The following is an 18201-nucleotide window of genomic DNA, read 5'->3' on the forward strand; positions in this document are numbered from 1 at the left end:
AGAATATTTAGTCATGTTCTGTATTTCAGGAAATTTTCAGACTGATCCACTGCAGTCAATTCTGTTGTGTTCAGACAATTGCAGTCATTTCAGTACTATCTTTAGCTCATCTGGCCCAATGGTCCAAGTTAGTTTTTCTCATCACTTGGCGTCCTTCGTCAGTCGTCGTCGTCGTCCGTTAAATTTTACAAAACTCTTCTCCACTGAAACTGCTGGGCCACATTTAACTAACCTTGGCCACAGTCATAATTGTATCTTTGTATCTAGTTTTAAAAATGTGTCCGATGACGCCACCTGTCAACCAAGATGGCCGTAGATTTTTATGATAAGAACTGGAAAGATATTGGCCCATTTGTCTTTCGGTCTCTTAACTTTGGATATGAGGGTGGAAAATTTTCTGATTTTCAGTATCAAAGTGTGATAACTCGCATTCTTAAAGAGGGAAAAGACAGACAGCATATTAGTAACTGGCATCCTATTAGTCTTCTGAATACTTATATGAGAATAGCCTCTACTGTTATAGCCAATAGACTTAAACCAGTTTTACCATTTATCATAAGTGATACACAAAAAGGTTTCATCAAAGACAGATTTATGGGTGAGAACACACGCCTTTTATATCATTTGATGCACTATCTTGAGGAAAATAATAAGACAGGTCTTTAATTACTTGTTGATTTTGAAAATGCGTTTGATTCCTTGGAATGGTTATTTTTAAAAACATTCTTTAAAAAGCTTTGATTTTGGGCCTTCGATATGTAGATGGTTTGAAACTTTATACTTAGGGGCACCAAGTTGTGTTGTAAATAATGGACACATGTCTATAAGTTTTTTCATTAGAAAGAGGTTGAAGACAAGGAGATACTTTTCTCCCTATTTATTTACTATTGGTGTTGAATTATTATCTTTTAAATTAAAAAGTATTCCTGATGTTAGGGGTATTACTGTCAACGATAATGAATCACTTTTAAGCCAGTATGCAGATGACACATTCCTTATGTAAGATGGAAGGGAAGTATCGTGGAGAGAAACACTTTCATGTTTTGAATCTTTTTATAAAATTTCAGGTTTGAAAATAAATGCTTCAAAGACAAAAGTACTATGGGTTGGAAGTAAAACAAAATTTAGATCTTATTCTATGTCCTGATTTAAAACTTCATTGGTCACATTCAAATTTTAAACTTTTTGGGATTGAAATTTTCTTTAGATTTAAGCTGTATCACAGAAATTAATCTTGCTAAGAAGATTTAAGAGGCCTCTGGAATTCTGAAGAGCTGGCAACATCGAAAACTCACGTTATCGGGGAAAATTGCAGTAATTAAATCGCTTGCTCTTTCAAAGTTGGTCCACTTAATGACTGCATTGCCAAACCTATCACATTCCAGGTTAACAGAGCTCACTTCATTATTTTATAATTTTATATGGAATGGAAAACCAGACAAAATTAAGCGTAACACATTTATTGCTGATATTTCACAAGGTGGGCTTAATATGGTACATCTTCATTTTTTTAATATCTATTTGAAAATTATGTTCAATCCACCATTATCTACATAAGAAAATGCCTGTACGAAGTCAGGATTATGACAGTTGTTATCCATTCGTTTGATGTGTTTGAGATTTTGATTTTGACATTTGACTTCCCGTTTTTAATTTTCCTCGGAGTTCAGTATTTTTTTATCTTACTTTTTTAGTTAGATAAAAAGACTGCTGTCAAACCCTAGTGGTGGCTGGCAGCAGTTGTTACTGCAGCCTTATACAGTATGTTGGTGAAAGGGCTTTCCATCTTCAGAAAGAAAAGCTGATTGAGATTTCTAAAAGATGTAAAAATTCTTTCTGGAAGGATGTTTTACTATGCTTTTCTGTTGCAAAACCTAATACTGAGATTTCTGTCAGTGACATTTTATCCTTAGATATTTTGACTTTTTCTTCTTCGGATGATTTCCCTTATTACATTCAATGGGAAAGGGGAGGTGTGTAGTCAGTAAGTGACCTTATTAATCATGAAAATATTACTTTTTATAAATTTAAGCAATTTCAAGAAAAAGTACAAACCAACAATTTCATCAAATATGATGGTCTGATTTCCATAACATTATAAAAAAAAATGCATCAAAGAGAACTGTCTAAATCATGATTTGGATAACTCAAACACTGGTGATACTTTCTTAAAGAAAATCATGTGTAATGTGAAAGCCAAATTTATATATAAAAACTTGGTAGATGTAGTTATTCAACTACCAACAATCAAATTTTGGAAATGGGAAGAACTGTTAGTTATTGATACAACACAATAGTCAGAATATTTCATGATAAGTTTTGTACAGACTCTTATTCAAGAACCTTCCAATATAGACTTTTGCACAGAAGTATAGCAACTAATACTTTTGGTATAAAATTTAAATTAAAAAAATACCAAGTTATATACTTTTTGTAAACTTAGAGAAGAAACCATTGAACACCTTTTTTTTAAATTAAGGCCAAATAACTTTTCAATTGTGGCAGTCTTTTTCAAATATTATGAACTTTTTTGGTAAACTTTGTTCTCAACAAAGAGAATGTGCTTCTTGGTTGCAAACATGAAAGTTTATTATTGAATCTGTTAGTCATAATTACAAATAATTATATATATAAATGTAAATTAAATGAAACAAGACCAAATATGATTGAGTTAAAGAATAGAATAAAGAAATACAAATTTCTTGAATATCATATTGCAAAGAAAAATGATAAAGTCCAAGTTTGTCCTTTACATATAACATTTACTTAAATTATTTTTTTCATATTATCTATGTTTTAGTTAAGAGAAAAGAATTAAGTTATAAACTATGAGCAAATTTATGTTTGTCTTTAAAATAATTGTATTAAAAAGTAAGTCATGATACATATTGTAGCAAAACAGATGAATGAAAAGTATTAGTGTTGTATATGAGAAAGCCAAAGAAAGAGAGAGAGAGAGATTAACCAAAATACAATTTATATGTAACTTAAAATAATCTTATGTTAAAAATCAATTAGTCAGAGATACATGTTAAATACTGCATTATTTTCTATATTTAACCCATTGATACCTTTGTCAGGTGGTAATGTATGGGGGTATGTAAAATCCTGACTATTGAAAAACAAATATAAGATGGAAAAAAAAGATGGCCGACATGGATAAAAATAAAACATAGGGGTATAATGCAAGTTTTGTCTTTTATTTTGAAACCTGTTAGAAATAGAGAAGCAAATGTGTTAGAATGTTCAGCTCTAGAGCTCTACCAATTGTCTATATACGTCAAAACTGTCAGACGACTTCTAATAGGCGTTATTGCCATAAAAGACAATTTTAACCATTTTTTTTCATTTTTGCATATTATATTGAAAACTTATAGACAGAGAGAAACTTTAAATAAGCTAACCTGCTCAGCAAGACAAGATCTACAAATAAGACAGTACAGAAGAAATCGTCTGTTAACTCCTTTTTTAGAGTTATTGGCCTTTAATGACGATTTTAACATTTTTTGTTTGTATTGACTTATCTGATAAAAATATAATAGACAAATAAACACTTTAAATCACAAAAAAGATAACCAAGGCAAGATCTGCAAACAAGACAATTTCTGCTGACATAGTTAGTAGACTGTCACTCTTTATAGCAGTGATTAACCTAAAACAAAGATTTTGTTACCCTCTTTTGTGTTTTGAACAAAAAATAAAGAAGATAGAGAGAAACTAAAACAGACTAAATGATCAGCAATACAAGATCAACAAAACGGAGATTTTTTATATAAGTTCTATTCTCATCTGCTATGTTGGAGAGTGTCCTTTGTTAAATATGCACATAGACCAAGGTGAGCGACACAGGCTCTTTAGAGCCTCTAGTTTAGCATTTCTGACAATTCATTGGATAACTGTATTATTATCACGGATGCATATCAAAACTATTATAATATTAATTAAATTTAGCTAAATATTCCCCCTGGATATTTAGTAATGAATGTAACAGGGATACTTAGTGGAATGTTTTACACCAAGTATATTGTTAAACAGCAATTTGTGCAATAAAGAAATTTAATTAGTGTTAAAAAACAGATATTGATAATTTAAACTGTCTTTCCTGTAACGAAGTGTTTCGTTCGATGAATGAGGTAAAATATATCAAAGAAGAATGGACGGATTAGATGGATGCAGCAATACCATTTTATAATTCCAGATTATTATATAAGCTCACATATTAAAAACGTAAGAAGTGAAAATAAAATTTGGGTCTTTTTACCTGAACAAAAATACTATTTACATGATTAAGGTGGTGTGTGTGTCTTTCGCCATCTTGAATTGTAAGATAGAAGAACACAAAACGTCTAGTTTTAATTAGGTCAGCAAATTTCGATACAGGAATGAAACTTACCCTAATTTTATCATTTTACAAACCTAGAATGTTTTTGCTTGATTTGAAATTTTTAAACTTTGCGTAATAAGGAGAGGAAAGACAGAAAAAGTATAATTCATAATGGAAATTTGTCTATTTTATGTTGTAGTAGGAAAAACGTACGGTGACACAATTTATTTCGATATTCTGAAAGCATTTTATGAGAGCTATCTTCTCATACAAGTCATATTATATTTCAAAATTTTGTTATTTAGTTTATTTTCTTACCTCATTATGATGCGTTTCCCCTGTATGGTCCATACACAATGTGTCATTTTTTACATTACCTGTAGCTTGAAATCAAGCTCGATCACCTACAATGTTTATTATTTTGAACATATCACAATATATACAACATATTGGCAAAGTTTGAAAAATATTCTATCATGTTTTTATACTCCCATGCCACAATAAGGTGTCATACAGGGTTTCCCCTGGGTCAATTTTCTTTTTCGCCGTCTCTTTTGCCAAAAAAATATTTGTTTCGCCACTTTCAATTTTTTTTTAGCCAACTAACAACTGACATAAGCATATTTTTCTTTATATTTTTCCTCCTTTCTAACTTAAAAAAGTCAGTTTGCCCCATTGTTGTCTATGATAATTCTACAAATCTTTTTTTTCAATCTACTTTGAAATGTATAAACACTAAACATTCACTTGTCAAAAGATACTGTAAAATTGCAATATAGATCATGAAATCATATTTTTTTTTTACTTCTGGGAACACGAGATTAGTCTTCAATAAGTTTATCGGATATATTTTTCCAGTCTAGTTGAAGGATAAAGACTAAAGTCAGAGATTTTTCCTACTTTTGAACACTTTTCTTCGTAGCAATTTTCTTTTCCGGATCATCGTAAAAAGAAAAAGTCGAGACGTAAATCTATACTTGAATCACGTGCGTCGCCAAAACGATTTGAAAGTACTGGTAGTGGCACCCACTTCTAATCAATTATTTCTATCAAATTAAAAGGATAAAGTTTAAAGTCAGAGTTTTTTCTTGCTTTTGAACAGTTCTCGTCATAACAACAGTTTTCTTTTCTGGGCCATCGACATCGTTAAAAAGATAACGAGAAGACGTAAAAATATGCGTCAAACACGTGCGTTGCAAAGTTGTAACTAAAATCCTTTAGATGACATTTGTCGCTATTTTACCACATCATTTCGTAAAATAATACATTCAACACCTTTTTTAATTAGTCTATTGTTGCCTACAGCTATAAAATGCAATCAGCTGATTATTGATTCTCTGTCAAAACGTAATGAGTTCAAGGTGAATTCCGAATATAGTCTGATCAGGTAAAGTCCGAGAAACCCGAAAAAATTAAACAAGATGGATGAAAATTGAAATCAAATCTTATATTTCTTTCGCCAAATTTTTCGCCAATAATGAATTTTAATCGCCACAATTTTTATTTTTTTACAAAATGCGAAAATGGCAACCGCCAGCAGAAACCCTGGTGTCATATTTCGCTGTTAATTTTTCAATGCTGAAGTAGTCACAAAAGCACAAAAATATTTTGACAGATTATTTGAAAAATTATATATGATTCGAATACAGAACCCTTCCAATATTGTAAAATTAAACGTTGAATATTTGATGCATCGAACACAATAAACTTCGCCCTCTTCCAAACTTCCAGCTTTTGGAAGAAAAAATTGGAGTGACTCATCTTCTCATTTGCTGGTGACTACCAACAAAATCGAAATATGGCTTTCTGTTTATACATTTTCATTCGAAAACAAACATTTTCCGTTTTTTGGGCTCTCGTTTTAGTCCTAAAAATAAAAGTTCAATCTGTGTTGATGGTAGCTTTTTTGTCAACGAATTTTTTAAATTTCAATAACATAGGGTTGTAAGATTTGCAATATTTTGACCTTTTCATAACATTAATTAATGATACTATTTGTTAAAATCGTATTATTTATTAAAATAATATGTGTTGTAAATAGTTACAGAATAATTACTTCATCAATTATACATTTTCCTTCAATTAATATTTTGTTTAAAGCGTCACTGAAATGTTTAACATATATGTACATAAAATGTGTTTCACATTATTTCATATAGTTAAAAGTATCCATTAACATTACATATTTTGTTTTATTCTTTTGTAGAAATAAAGGAACATTTAAAGGATAACGAGATTATCGATTTTGAACAATTTAGATTAAATCTTACAAAGTTCCAATTTGCAGAAGATGGTAAGACAAAAACATTATAAAGTTCTGTAACAAAGAAGAAGGTTCGATCAGGCCCTTAATGGCCCCTATTGTCATCAATTTCTAGCTAAATTTCAAATTATTGATTAACATTACAATTAGTCATACACAAAACCTCGACTAAGTAGGAACTATACCATTTTTAGAAAATTTACGTATTAACCTTCTTTCATGGCGTCCCAATTAGCACACATAATGATTTTCCACGGAAAATTAAGAAAAGAGGTAATTTCCATTGGTATTTTTAACTGGATACATAGAGCGCATGCGTCGATAAGACTTTTTTTTACAAAGTGTTTATTTTAACATTTTACATATCTGGTGTGAATATTTAGTAATAGAATCCTGCGCTGTATGTTTCTGTGCCTAAATATGACAGAAACCTAGATGATGTAGTCAATTTTCATCATAATCTCTACTTATGGTCTATTTTTTGATGGAAATATAAAGACTTTTTCAGAAAAGATACACGAAAAAAGTTTTAATTTACTTTTTAACTTGTCTTTTCATCCACTTGAAACATTTTTACCTTCAAACAATGGACTTAATGTTCAGGACTAAATAGGACCCTTCCCGATCCTACTCTTTTGAACTTTAATCCAAAGGTAATCCAAAGGTGTGAATTTGTTTAAATGTATTTTTATGTGAGTTCAATTCTGTACTCGAAAAAATTAATCATAGCCAACTTTGATAATAGGAATCATACATGTAGTTTAATACATCTTGAAAACAAGAAAGTTGCTTAGTACATGTATGATTCTACATCCTGTCGTCGATACTGATATTGCGCAAGGGTATGCTTGTCAAAATCCGGTCATGACGTCTTGATACTAAATCAATTACAGGTGTACTGAATTATATATGTTAGACTCAAATCGACGTCCGGTCTCTTATCCACGTCCGTTCCTCGTATCAACGTCAGAATCTGAATTCACATTCTCAAATCAGTGTCCAATATTTTGACCCTGTTATTGAATCCAATGTGACGTCATGTATTGCCAAAACGACGTCCGATCGATCCAGTGAATAATAAATTACTGCACTTTCATTGATATTGGAACAATCAAATACGTAATAAAAGATGAATTTTGGCCTGTTTTGTCGAGTTCTTTACTTCATGTTCTAATAGCAACTCAATTTTTAAATATTTACAGACTTTCCATACAGATTGCAATCCGAAATAGGTAAACAAAGTAGTGAAATTAATTTGCATAAGGTCAATTTCTATCCGACGCACCATTATTGTTATTAGATTGATCTTTTCTTATATTATCGGTATCGTTAAATCTTTATGTAAAGATGTTTTAAGAAACTAATGATATTTATACATTACAAACCGTAATGACTTAGTAGACGTATGAGAAGGAACAACAAAGTAAGTTACATCTCTTTCCAAAGAATCAACTAAAAGGAAATAAAAGGTCTAACATCGATAAATGACAACAAGACAACCACCGACATCATTTAACATATACATCCATATTAATATCCATATTGATAGAAGTCAATCCAATCAACCTACGTTGTCGTATGTTAGTCATATTCATATAAATAAATGACATGTGCGTGCGTATCCATCAATGAGAAAACAACTCAACGACAAAGAATACAAAACGACATCTAGAGAGCTACATTCAGTCTTCAACAATAGACAAAATAAAAAAGTACAGCCAATTGTTTTGAGAATATCTAAATTTGTGGTTTTGGAAAATGAGATCATTTTTCCAAAAACGAGTTCAGTTCTATCTTTATGGTTGTCTATTATTTGCCAAAAAAAAGATTGCATCCATTATAATAGATATATAGATATAGATAGAGTGTAAATCATAGATACAGTGAGACATTTCTCGTAGATAAATGCACTCATGTAGATTACTTTGCTTTGCCAAACATTTATTTCATTATTGTATATGTTCTATGTACAAGAATTTCTTAAATCAATTCATTTTCTTAATTGACTACGTGCTCCTTTATAGCAAAGAGAATAATACCATGGATAAATATATATTTAATCTCACATTTAAACTCGCTTCTATGAAAATCAATCTTATGATAGTCTGTGCCTATCAATTTTAATCAGAATATCATAAACCTTTTAAGAATCTTACTGCTAATGAATAAAGTTAACCATTCCGATATTTGTACTTAGCTTCCATCAATAGTTATGTCGTTACCGTATCCTTTTTTGACATTTACGAGCAATTTTGGAATAAGTTCACATATGCAACTGCTAATGCTGTGTATTTATCACAGATCAAATACCATTGACTATTTGGAAGATGGGAATAGCAGCAGAAAAACAGTACAGAGAAGTTCTCCAAAGTGGTGTTGAAAATAGATATAAATGATACGTTTACCGGTCGTAGGACCTTTTGGTGTGGGGAAAACGTGCCTTACCAGAAAATTGTTGAGAAAACAAATATCAGATGTAACGAGCACAAATGGTATAGAAATCATGACTCAAAAATGTAAAGTATGTTTAACAGATGATACTTGGATTTTCTCCCAAGGTAAGCAATTTACCTGATGTAATTGTTCATTACACTTCACAGTATGTTATTTAGGCTATACTCTAAACTACAATGTCTATATCTAACAACGGATATAATAATATCCGAATTGGCTTAAGGAATTTGGTTGTCAGAATATGTCTTTTTTTATTTTTATATTCAGTTTTATTTGTAAACAATACGTTTATTCTTTTATATGAATTTTCATATTGGTATCAAGATACTCAATTTCGAAATCTGATTTGCAAGTGCACAATCGTGGACGACAAGCGCGTCTCTTATATTGAATTGTAAATCTGCTATCTCCGACGGGCCAAAACAGCGATTGCGTCCATGTGGGGATATTCAGCCTAGTAGTTAGTGCTATTGTGCTAGCATGAAATATCATTGATAAGGTATTTTTCGGTAAATGTTCTGTTAATAAAACATTTAAATTATCAAAAACAAATAAAAGATCATTTATCCTAGTCATTAATAGCCTCAGCCCGATTTTTCACATCATTTAAGGATATTTGTTTGCAATGATCTACAATTTTTAAAAATTGAAATTATCTTGAAACTGTTTCGATTCGAGCGTCTTCATATTTAGTTTCAAACCTGTTATATTTAATGAGCTTTTCCATAATTGTTCTGATATGAACAAACTGAATATCATTTGTAAATCAACAGTTGTATTAATTTTTTCCCAACTCTCTTATAAGCTAAATAAAGCTGATAACCTTTTATAGATATTCACTTTGATGCAAACCAAGAAAGAAAATCAAGATTAATAAAGAACCTATTGGTCCCTCCTTTGAAAGGAAAGAAACAGTCAAATAAAACAGCAGAGGCGACACATATACCTGACCGTTATGTATCAGTAAAAGACGATAAGGCTGCCATCACCAATGCAAATGATCAAAGACATCAAATTTCTAAAATATCTCCAGATGTAGAGATTACTGAGGACGAAAAAAGCAAAACAAATCTTCCGACTATCACTGCTGTTAACGAAAATTATGAAAACACAGAAAAGAGGAACTCTAAACTGCAAGATAATATTTTAGCCCCTGCTGAGGTAAAAAATGGGGATTTATTTGCTGACCTGAAAGGTTGGTCCGAATCTGAAGCGTCATTAGACGACTTTGCTGAGGTGGCACTTTTGGATTTTGCTGGTCAATACGAATTTTACGCAACTCACCAAACATTCTTAAATAAACATGCAATTTATTTGTTGGTTCTTGATGTTAGTAAGAACATAAAAGGATTAATGACATCTGAAGATGTAGATGAGAACTTTCTTGATTTGTCCGAGATTCCATTTGAAGACATTGGAGGTAAATATTTATCAGCATTTGATAAAATCCATGTACACCTATAATTATGACTAGTCTCTTTATATGGGGTTGGTATATTGTTTTACCTCTGCCCGTCGATGTGTAACACATTTCTGTCGCTTTCGTTTCATCAACTTTACATGTCCTACCTTCTTGATTTCTGACATTAAGCTTCATCTGGTTATAATATACAGTATTGTACTTCCTTTTTGCTTAAAACTGATATCTTTATCATGTCATCCATATATATGTTCCGGACCATATGAGTATTTGGACCATACGGATATGGTCATGACCATATGCGTATATACTCATATGGTCCGGGTAATTAATACTACGAACGTTGAACAGTAATTGCGTAAAGCATTACCCTTCAAGGTGTCAAAAAAATAAAATTTTCTAAAAATGAAATTTTGACTTGAATAATAATTATGTTTTCATTGTAACTTGATTAATGAAATAAAATGAATTTTACTCACAAGTTCAAATTATAGTAGAAGCATTGCTGCATGATCATTTATAATGTCTCTTTACGAAACACATTATGTCGAATTCAAACATAATTACATTGTAAATGCATTGTAAAGCAAGAAGTCAACTCTTACTTTATTTTGGTATTTCAATTTGTTTTTTGGTAAATTAAAATTTCATGATCATTTTATTATCATTTCAAATTATTTTTAGTTATTAAATCATTTCATACTCCCTTTTATACGATTTACCATTACACTAGTTTATACGTTTATTCTTATGTAGAAATCACTGTTATTGTTAGATCGTATGAATATCAGTATGAACACACAAGTTAGGTGAAAATAATTGGAAATTAGAAGAAATTAAAACAAAGCGAATCTTCACGCTGGGGAAAAAGAAAAGAAAAATGTCCATGCCCCAAATGCTTGTGGTTTCACGTACGGACAAAACTATCAACAGGATCGATGTGCTTAAAATTGACTCTAGATAGCTAAGGCAAGACAACAAATATACCAAGATTAAGATAATCGTTATGTATCAAATATAAAGGATTCAATCTAATAACTGTGCCTATTTTGGTTCAGAGAACAAGCTGTCTCTATTTAGGAAGTTTATTAGAAAAATACCTATATGGTCTGCATACTCATATGGTCCGGCCCGTTAATAACCAAACGAGTATATACTCATATGGTCATGACCATACGCCTACGGTCCAAATACTCATATGGTCTGGAACATATATATGAAATGTTTGTCAAATATCTCTTAGTCATACTTTCTGTATATTTACGGGAATGTGATTAATGGGCAATATCTTTTGTTATAGTTTTCTTTTGAAGACGATCTGTGGTTTTCATTATTTGTTTTTCTTCATCAATCGAAAACGGCAGTTGGCTTGAATGATTTTTGTGCATAATCATAAAAATGTTTGACCACATGCTTACTTACAAAAGCCAATTCAGTTACCATGGAGAAAAATATAAATTGATTTTTGTTTTGCAATAAAACTTTTTTATGGCGTGGAGTTTCCTTCGCTGTTATCTTTTTTAATAAAATGTCAAACATAATTTGAAGAAGTGTATTTAAATTTATAGTGTATACTTAGTATGTAGGATATCATATTGATTTCTATGTCTGATAGTGAGGTCTTTCTAATAAATTTCATTCATATCATTTTGGAATATTTCCACGGCTAACGTTGTAAGTAACGTCCATAGGGAATATTTCCGCGGCTGCGAGTACTATTTGTAAGTTTGAGTATCGTATTAAAGAAAGTATCATTTCTGTTCCATATTAAATCAGATATTAAGTTTTTATTTTAAACCTTCAAAGGCTAATTATGATTAAGTTCGTTATAAATTATGTCCTTATAAGTAATGTCCAAAGGGAATATTACTGCGGCTTACAGAGTTGTACTATGTTTTAGTTTGATCACATTTTAAAGGAAAGTGTCATTTCTGTTCCATACTAAATTCAGATAAGTGTTTATTTTGAACTTATAAAAACTAATTATGTATTAGTCACTTTTGTATCGTAAGCTTGATTTTTGCAAACTGTTAATATCTGCCTTGATGCTTTTTCAGAATACATAAACTTTTGGATGGATGCTATCCATTGTTATGGTGATGACGAAAAAGAAGGTGACAACACGAACGAAGCACTTCCCTCTATTATTGTCGTTGGGACATGTTGTGACAAACTACAGGTGTCTTCTATGGTCTCATATATAATTTTAAGGATGTTCGCTACTCTGTTTTTAAAATAACAAGATTTTAAAAAGACTGTTCTATAATGATAGTATATAAATAAAGGAACTAAAAAAGCAGAAAAAAATGAAGGGTCCGTGTGCTTGTTTTCGAGATATAAGCCATTGAAAATTTGGCAGGAAATGATTCTCTCTAGATTTTTCATACATTTAACATTGGCACCTTTTTTCTTTCAAAAACAATGAAAAAATAACAAGGATTCTATAAGATTTTCAAATATGGCTTTTTAAACTATATGTAATAAAATTATGAAAAGAAAAGTATGGGTTAGTGGACAAAATTATTTAATTGCCAAACATGGATAAAACCAGAGGATTCCGAAAATCTGGCAAAAATTCATAAACAAGAGGAGCGAACATCCTTAAACAAATAAATAAAATATGACATTGTTAGACCATATTGATATTGAAGGTGGTTGCTATATGTTAAAAATAACATAAATGATAAAACTAGATTATTATTTATAATACATTCAGTTTGAGGGGAACCACTTATAATTAGTCATTGATACAGGGTATGTAGTTGTACTAACATTTGCATATCTCAATTCCGCAGAGATTATCACTTTGAATGCTTTAACATTATAAAGTATTGCCATTTCAATATCAACATTTGAATTTTACTTTAAAAATAACATAACGCGAGACATATCTCTGTGTGAACTGTTTATTTAAGACTTTATGAGTTGTCCATTGATTTTCGCTGGTTAATCATAAAATATACCACGTTTGAAATACATTAGTAGAAGAAAGTAACGATTATCATTTTTCGAGATATCATGTGTTTTATGCAGTGATTATCATAGAAAAGATAAAATCTCGGTTTTGCCTCTGAATTTCATCCAAGACTATTCGCAATCAAGTGTTAGATATAAGCAATCAAAAAATTAATATGCCTTTTGTGTTGTTAACTTTGTTATAAATTACTCTATAAATGTGTAGTCGTGTATATCAAAAGTAAATAAATTAAACATTATGCATGCTATTCCTTAAGCTGGTTATGTCTTAAACACACTATTTGTAGATTGATAAGGAAACAAGAAAATGGGAAATCCAGAAACAGTTTGACCAAATACTAGGGGACCATCCTAAACGAAAGCACATAAAAGATTTTATCATGCTTTCAAACACCACTTCCACTGAATCCGATTTTGACGTCTTGCGAAACCGCATTGTACAACTAGCTTCAAAAGTTGAAACATGGGGACAACAACTGCCTACTCGTTGGATTAAGTATGAACAAGTCCTGGATCAACACAGAGAAAACCAAGATAGAGTCATGGCATATTAAGACATGAAAACATTAAGGGAATCAGTTGGCCTATACATCGAAGACAGGAATGAGATGAATTTGTTTCTTAAATATCAACATGATATAGGAAATCTCATTTACTTTGAAGACATTCCAGAGCTAGTAATTTTGCAACCACAGTGGTTAGTTGATGTGTTGAAATGTCTTGTGTCAGCGAGGAGGTTCCAGATCCAAAGAAACATTGTTTACAACTCCGACTGGAAAGAGTTAGAAACAACAGGTAGACTGACAGAAGATTTGATCACACAGGCATTTACAGGAGAGGGAGACGGGACAGATTTTATTAAATACCGACATCACATTCTCCAAATCATGGAAAAGTTTGATATAATTGTCAAACCAGACATAGCTGAGGAAGAATCTGTATCATCACCAGAAGAAAAAGAAGAAAATGATGAAATTAAAAAATCAAAAATACCAACTGTTCATTATTATGTGCCATGTTTGATTAAATCAAAGGCCATTAGCAATATAGTCGACAGTTTCAAAGTAGATGGACAGGATTTTAACAGGACATCTTGGATTTGTATGAATTTTGATTTTCTACCTCCTGCTTTCTTTAACCATGTCCTTGTAAATTATATACGCCGTTATCAGATAAGTCGAGAACCATCAAAACATGGATGCAAATTAGCACTTTACCGCGGAATGGGAGTCTTCAATCTTGATTCATCGGGTCGAACAAAGCTGGGAGTTTGTGTTAGCAAACACGTGATTCTCTTTCAGATCTGGAAATGGGGTAAAAATTCCAAGCGGTCATTCAAATGTATCTGGGAACATGCAGAAGCCACCATTACTGGAATAAAAGGGAGGTACAAGATGAATGTATCGTACACGATGAAAATCAAGTGCTGTAATGGAAGCTATGACAATCCAGATGGAATGGTGGAAATGACAAAGTTGGAGTCTGACGACGAATATTTTTGTGATGAGCACGCAGTATTACATAACTCAAAGGACCTGTTAGACTCCTGGTTTAAGGTATAAATATATAATATATTTACATATGAAACATGTTAACATGCATTGGATGTTTAAATGTTGGGTAAAATTTATATAAAGTATATAACGGAACAACAATTTAAAAAATGTTTAGTTGTTCAATTAGTTATTTCAAAGCTTCTACCCTTCCACAAAACTCGTTACATGTATATTATTTAATCAATTTTATTTGCGTTTCTTAAACACTAATAATGGATTAAACATTGAATGAAAATTTGAAAAAAAATAATGAAGGTATTTGTTGTATATAAAATTGAGAATGGAAATGGGGAATGTGTCAAAGAGACAACAACCCGACCATAGAGCAGACAACAGCCGAAGGCCACCAATGGGTCTTCAATGCAGCAAGAAACTCCCGCACCCGGAGGCGTCCTTCAGCTGGCCCCTAAACAAATATGTATACTAGTTCAGTGATAATGGACGTCATACTAAACTCCAAATTATACACAAGAAACTAAAATTAAAAATGATACAAGACTAACAAAGGCCAGAGGCTCCTGACTTGGGACAGGCGCAAAAATGTGGCGGGGTTAAACATGTTTTTTGAGATCTCAACCCTCCCCCTATACCTCTAGCTAATGTAGAAAAAACAAACGTACAACAGTACGCACAGTAAAACTCAGTTTAAGAGAAGTCCGAGTCCGATGTCAGAATAGGAAACAAAAGAAAATAAACAAAATGACAATAATACATAAATAACAACAGACTACTAGCAGTTACTGACATGCCAGCTCCAGACCTCAATTAAACTGATTGAAAGATTATGTCTTCATCATATGAATATCAGGCACAATCCCTCCTGTTAGGGGTTTAGTATTATACCGTCATAAAATATATGAGAAGAACACAACCCGTGTCATGCCAACAACTGGTTTTAGAATAAATATGTTTAATTCCGATGCAAAGACCCTATAAGTGAATCAATATTAAAGCCAAAATATGCAATCTTTAATGACCTGACAACAGTATCGTAACTATATCCCTTCTTAATAAGTCTGTTTAAAGGTTTTGTTAGCTTTTGGGGTGAATACTGGCATTTTTGTGCTTTGTAAAGAATATTACCATAAAAGATTGGATGTGAAATACCCGAACGTATAAGATGTCTACATGTTGAGTTATATTTACGAATGATGTCCTTATACCGATGATAAAATTTAGTAAATGTTTTGACTAGTTTATGATATCGAAAACCCTGGTGTAACAATTTTTCAGTAGTATATAAATTTCTCTCGCTAAAATCTAATACGTTGTTACATAAACGAGCGAATCGTACAAGTTGAGATATATAAACACCATAAGAAGGTGACAAGGGAACGTCGCCATCTAAAAATGGATAATTAACGATAGGAAATGAAAAATCATCTCTTTTATCATAAATTTTTGTATTAAGCTTCCCGTTAATGATATAGATATCAAGATCGAGGAAAGGACAGTGGTCATTGTTAGTATTAACTTTAATTAAAGTAAGTTCAACAGGATAAATTTCTTTAGTATACATACTGAAGTTGTCATTATTGAGAGCCAATATATCATCCAAATGTCTAAAAGTATTGTTAAATTTTTGTATCAGATGTTGTTTCGATGGGTCTTTGCTGATTTTAGTCATAAATTGTAATTCATAACAATACAAAAACAGGTCCGCAATAAGTGAAGCACAGTTAGTCCCCATTGGAATTCCGATAACTTGACGATATACGGAATCTCCAAAGCGAACACAAAAGTTATCAAGTAAAAATTCAAGGGCAGATATAGTATCAAAGCATGTCCAATTGACATAGCTCTTTTGTTTGTTGCTACTAAAAAATGACCTAAAAGAGTTTGAACATATGTATTCGCATTCCGACTTTTTAAATGCCCATTTAATTAGGTGTGTGAATTTTTTCTTAATAAGAATATGAGGCAAAGTGGTATATAGGGTAGAAAAATCAAAACTTTGAACAGATTCAAAATCACCAATATATGCATGCAATTTATCAAGTACTTCCAACGAGTTTTTGACACTCCAAAAGTAGTTAATTCCACTATACATTCATGACACAAATCCTGTACACGTACTAGTAAAACTCGAAGCAAAGGAACGACACTGTCTGTATTGGCACCAAAAGCGAAAAGTGATGTAGTACCATGTTCACTGTACTTACGCAAATCTTTACAACTCGTAGGTCTAAATAGGAGCTTTGAAAATGAAGGATGTTCTTACATTTAACAATTTTGTTGTCATGGATATGGTATTGTGCTAATGTCTACCTTTGGAAAATGAAATATTCCATTTTAGTGATATTTCATATTCAAATGATACTGCAGTCGTATGGAATAGTTTCAGTTACAGTCAGTCATATTTTCTGTTACAGTGTTAGGAACACTTTCTAAACAAGGCCCATGCATCAAAATTTTAACGATTAATGACCCAAACTAAATGAAACGAATGCATTCTGCAAACTTCAAGTTTTACCATCATTCCTGTAAGGCTTTACCTCTTTTTTTATGAGCCATTAATTAATTTGTATTTCCTCTATGTTTTCCCGCATGTAGGAATAAACTTAGTTAATCTGTTGCTAATCAATTATAAATTATAAATGTTTTGAATTCATTCTTCGCGCTCACTTATATAAATGTGTAACGTAAATGAGCTCAGCGTTAACTCTATGTCGACAATTTATAATGGTTTACCTTTTACAAATTGTGACTTGGATGGAGAGTTGTCTCATTGGCACTCATACCACATCTTCTTATATCTATATTTTTTAATTTAACAAGATCTATGTAAAGGAAAATTCTTTTTTTTCATTTCAAGTTCCATTAGGTTATGCTAAATATCTTCAGAGCTTAACATTCTTACATCATGACAAATCACATTCTTGTGTAAACATTATCTTACACGAAATAATGTTTTACTTGTGAGGAGTCGCACAAATTCCGTTTAAACTAAGATAATGTTGATACATAAATGCACATTATGTTGAGAGTTTTACAACAAACATTAAATACTTTAAAAAAAATGGGTGTATAGATAATGGTTTCCGCTAAATTAAATGTGAATTGATGTGACTCGCCAAAGTACGATGATTATATATTTGATATCCGATTTGCTAAAGTACGATGGTTATTGCTAAAGTATGATGGTGTGACCACTATAGTGCGATGATTATCAGGGTTATGTTTTGGTATCTGATCTAAAGAACGAAGT

At 31.4% G+C, this 18201-nt stretch overlaps 1 pseudogene; it reads left to right on the top strand.

Moving 5' to 3' along the window:
- Window positions 1-9880: 9880 nt before the first annotated feature.
- On the top strand, window positions 9881-14999 carry LOC127705793 (uncharacterized; annotated as a pseudogene).
- The last annotated feature ends 3202 nt before the right edge of the window (window positions 15000-18201 follow it).

The sequence above is a fragment of the Mytilus californianus genome, unplaced genomic scaffold (genome assembly GCF_021869535.1).
Source record: "Mytilus californianus isolate M0D057914Y unplaced genomic scaffold, xbMytCali1.0.p SCAF_6, whole genome shotgun sequence".
Lineage (NCBI taxonomy): Eukaryota > Metazoa > Mollusca > Bivalvia > Mytilida > Mytilidae > Mytilus > Mytilus californianus.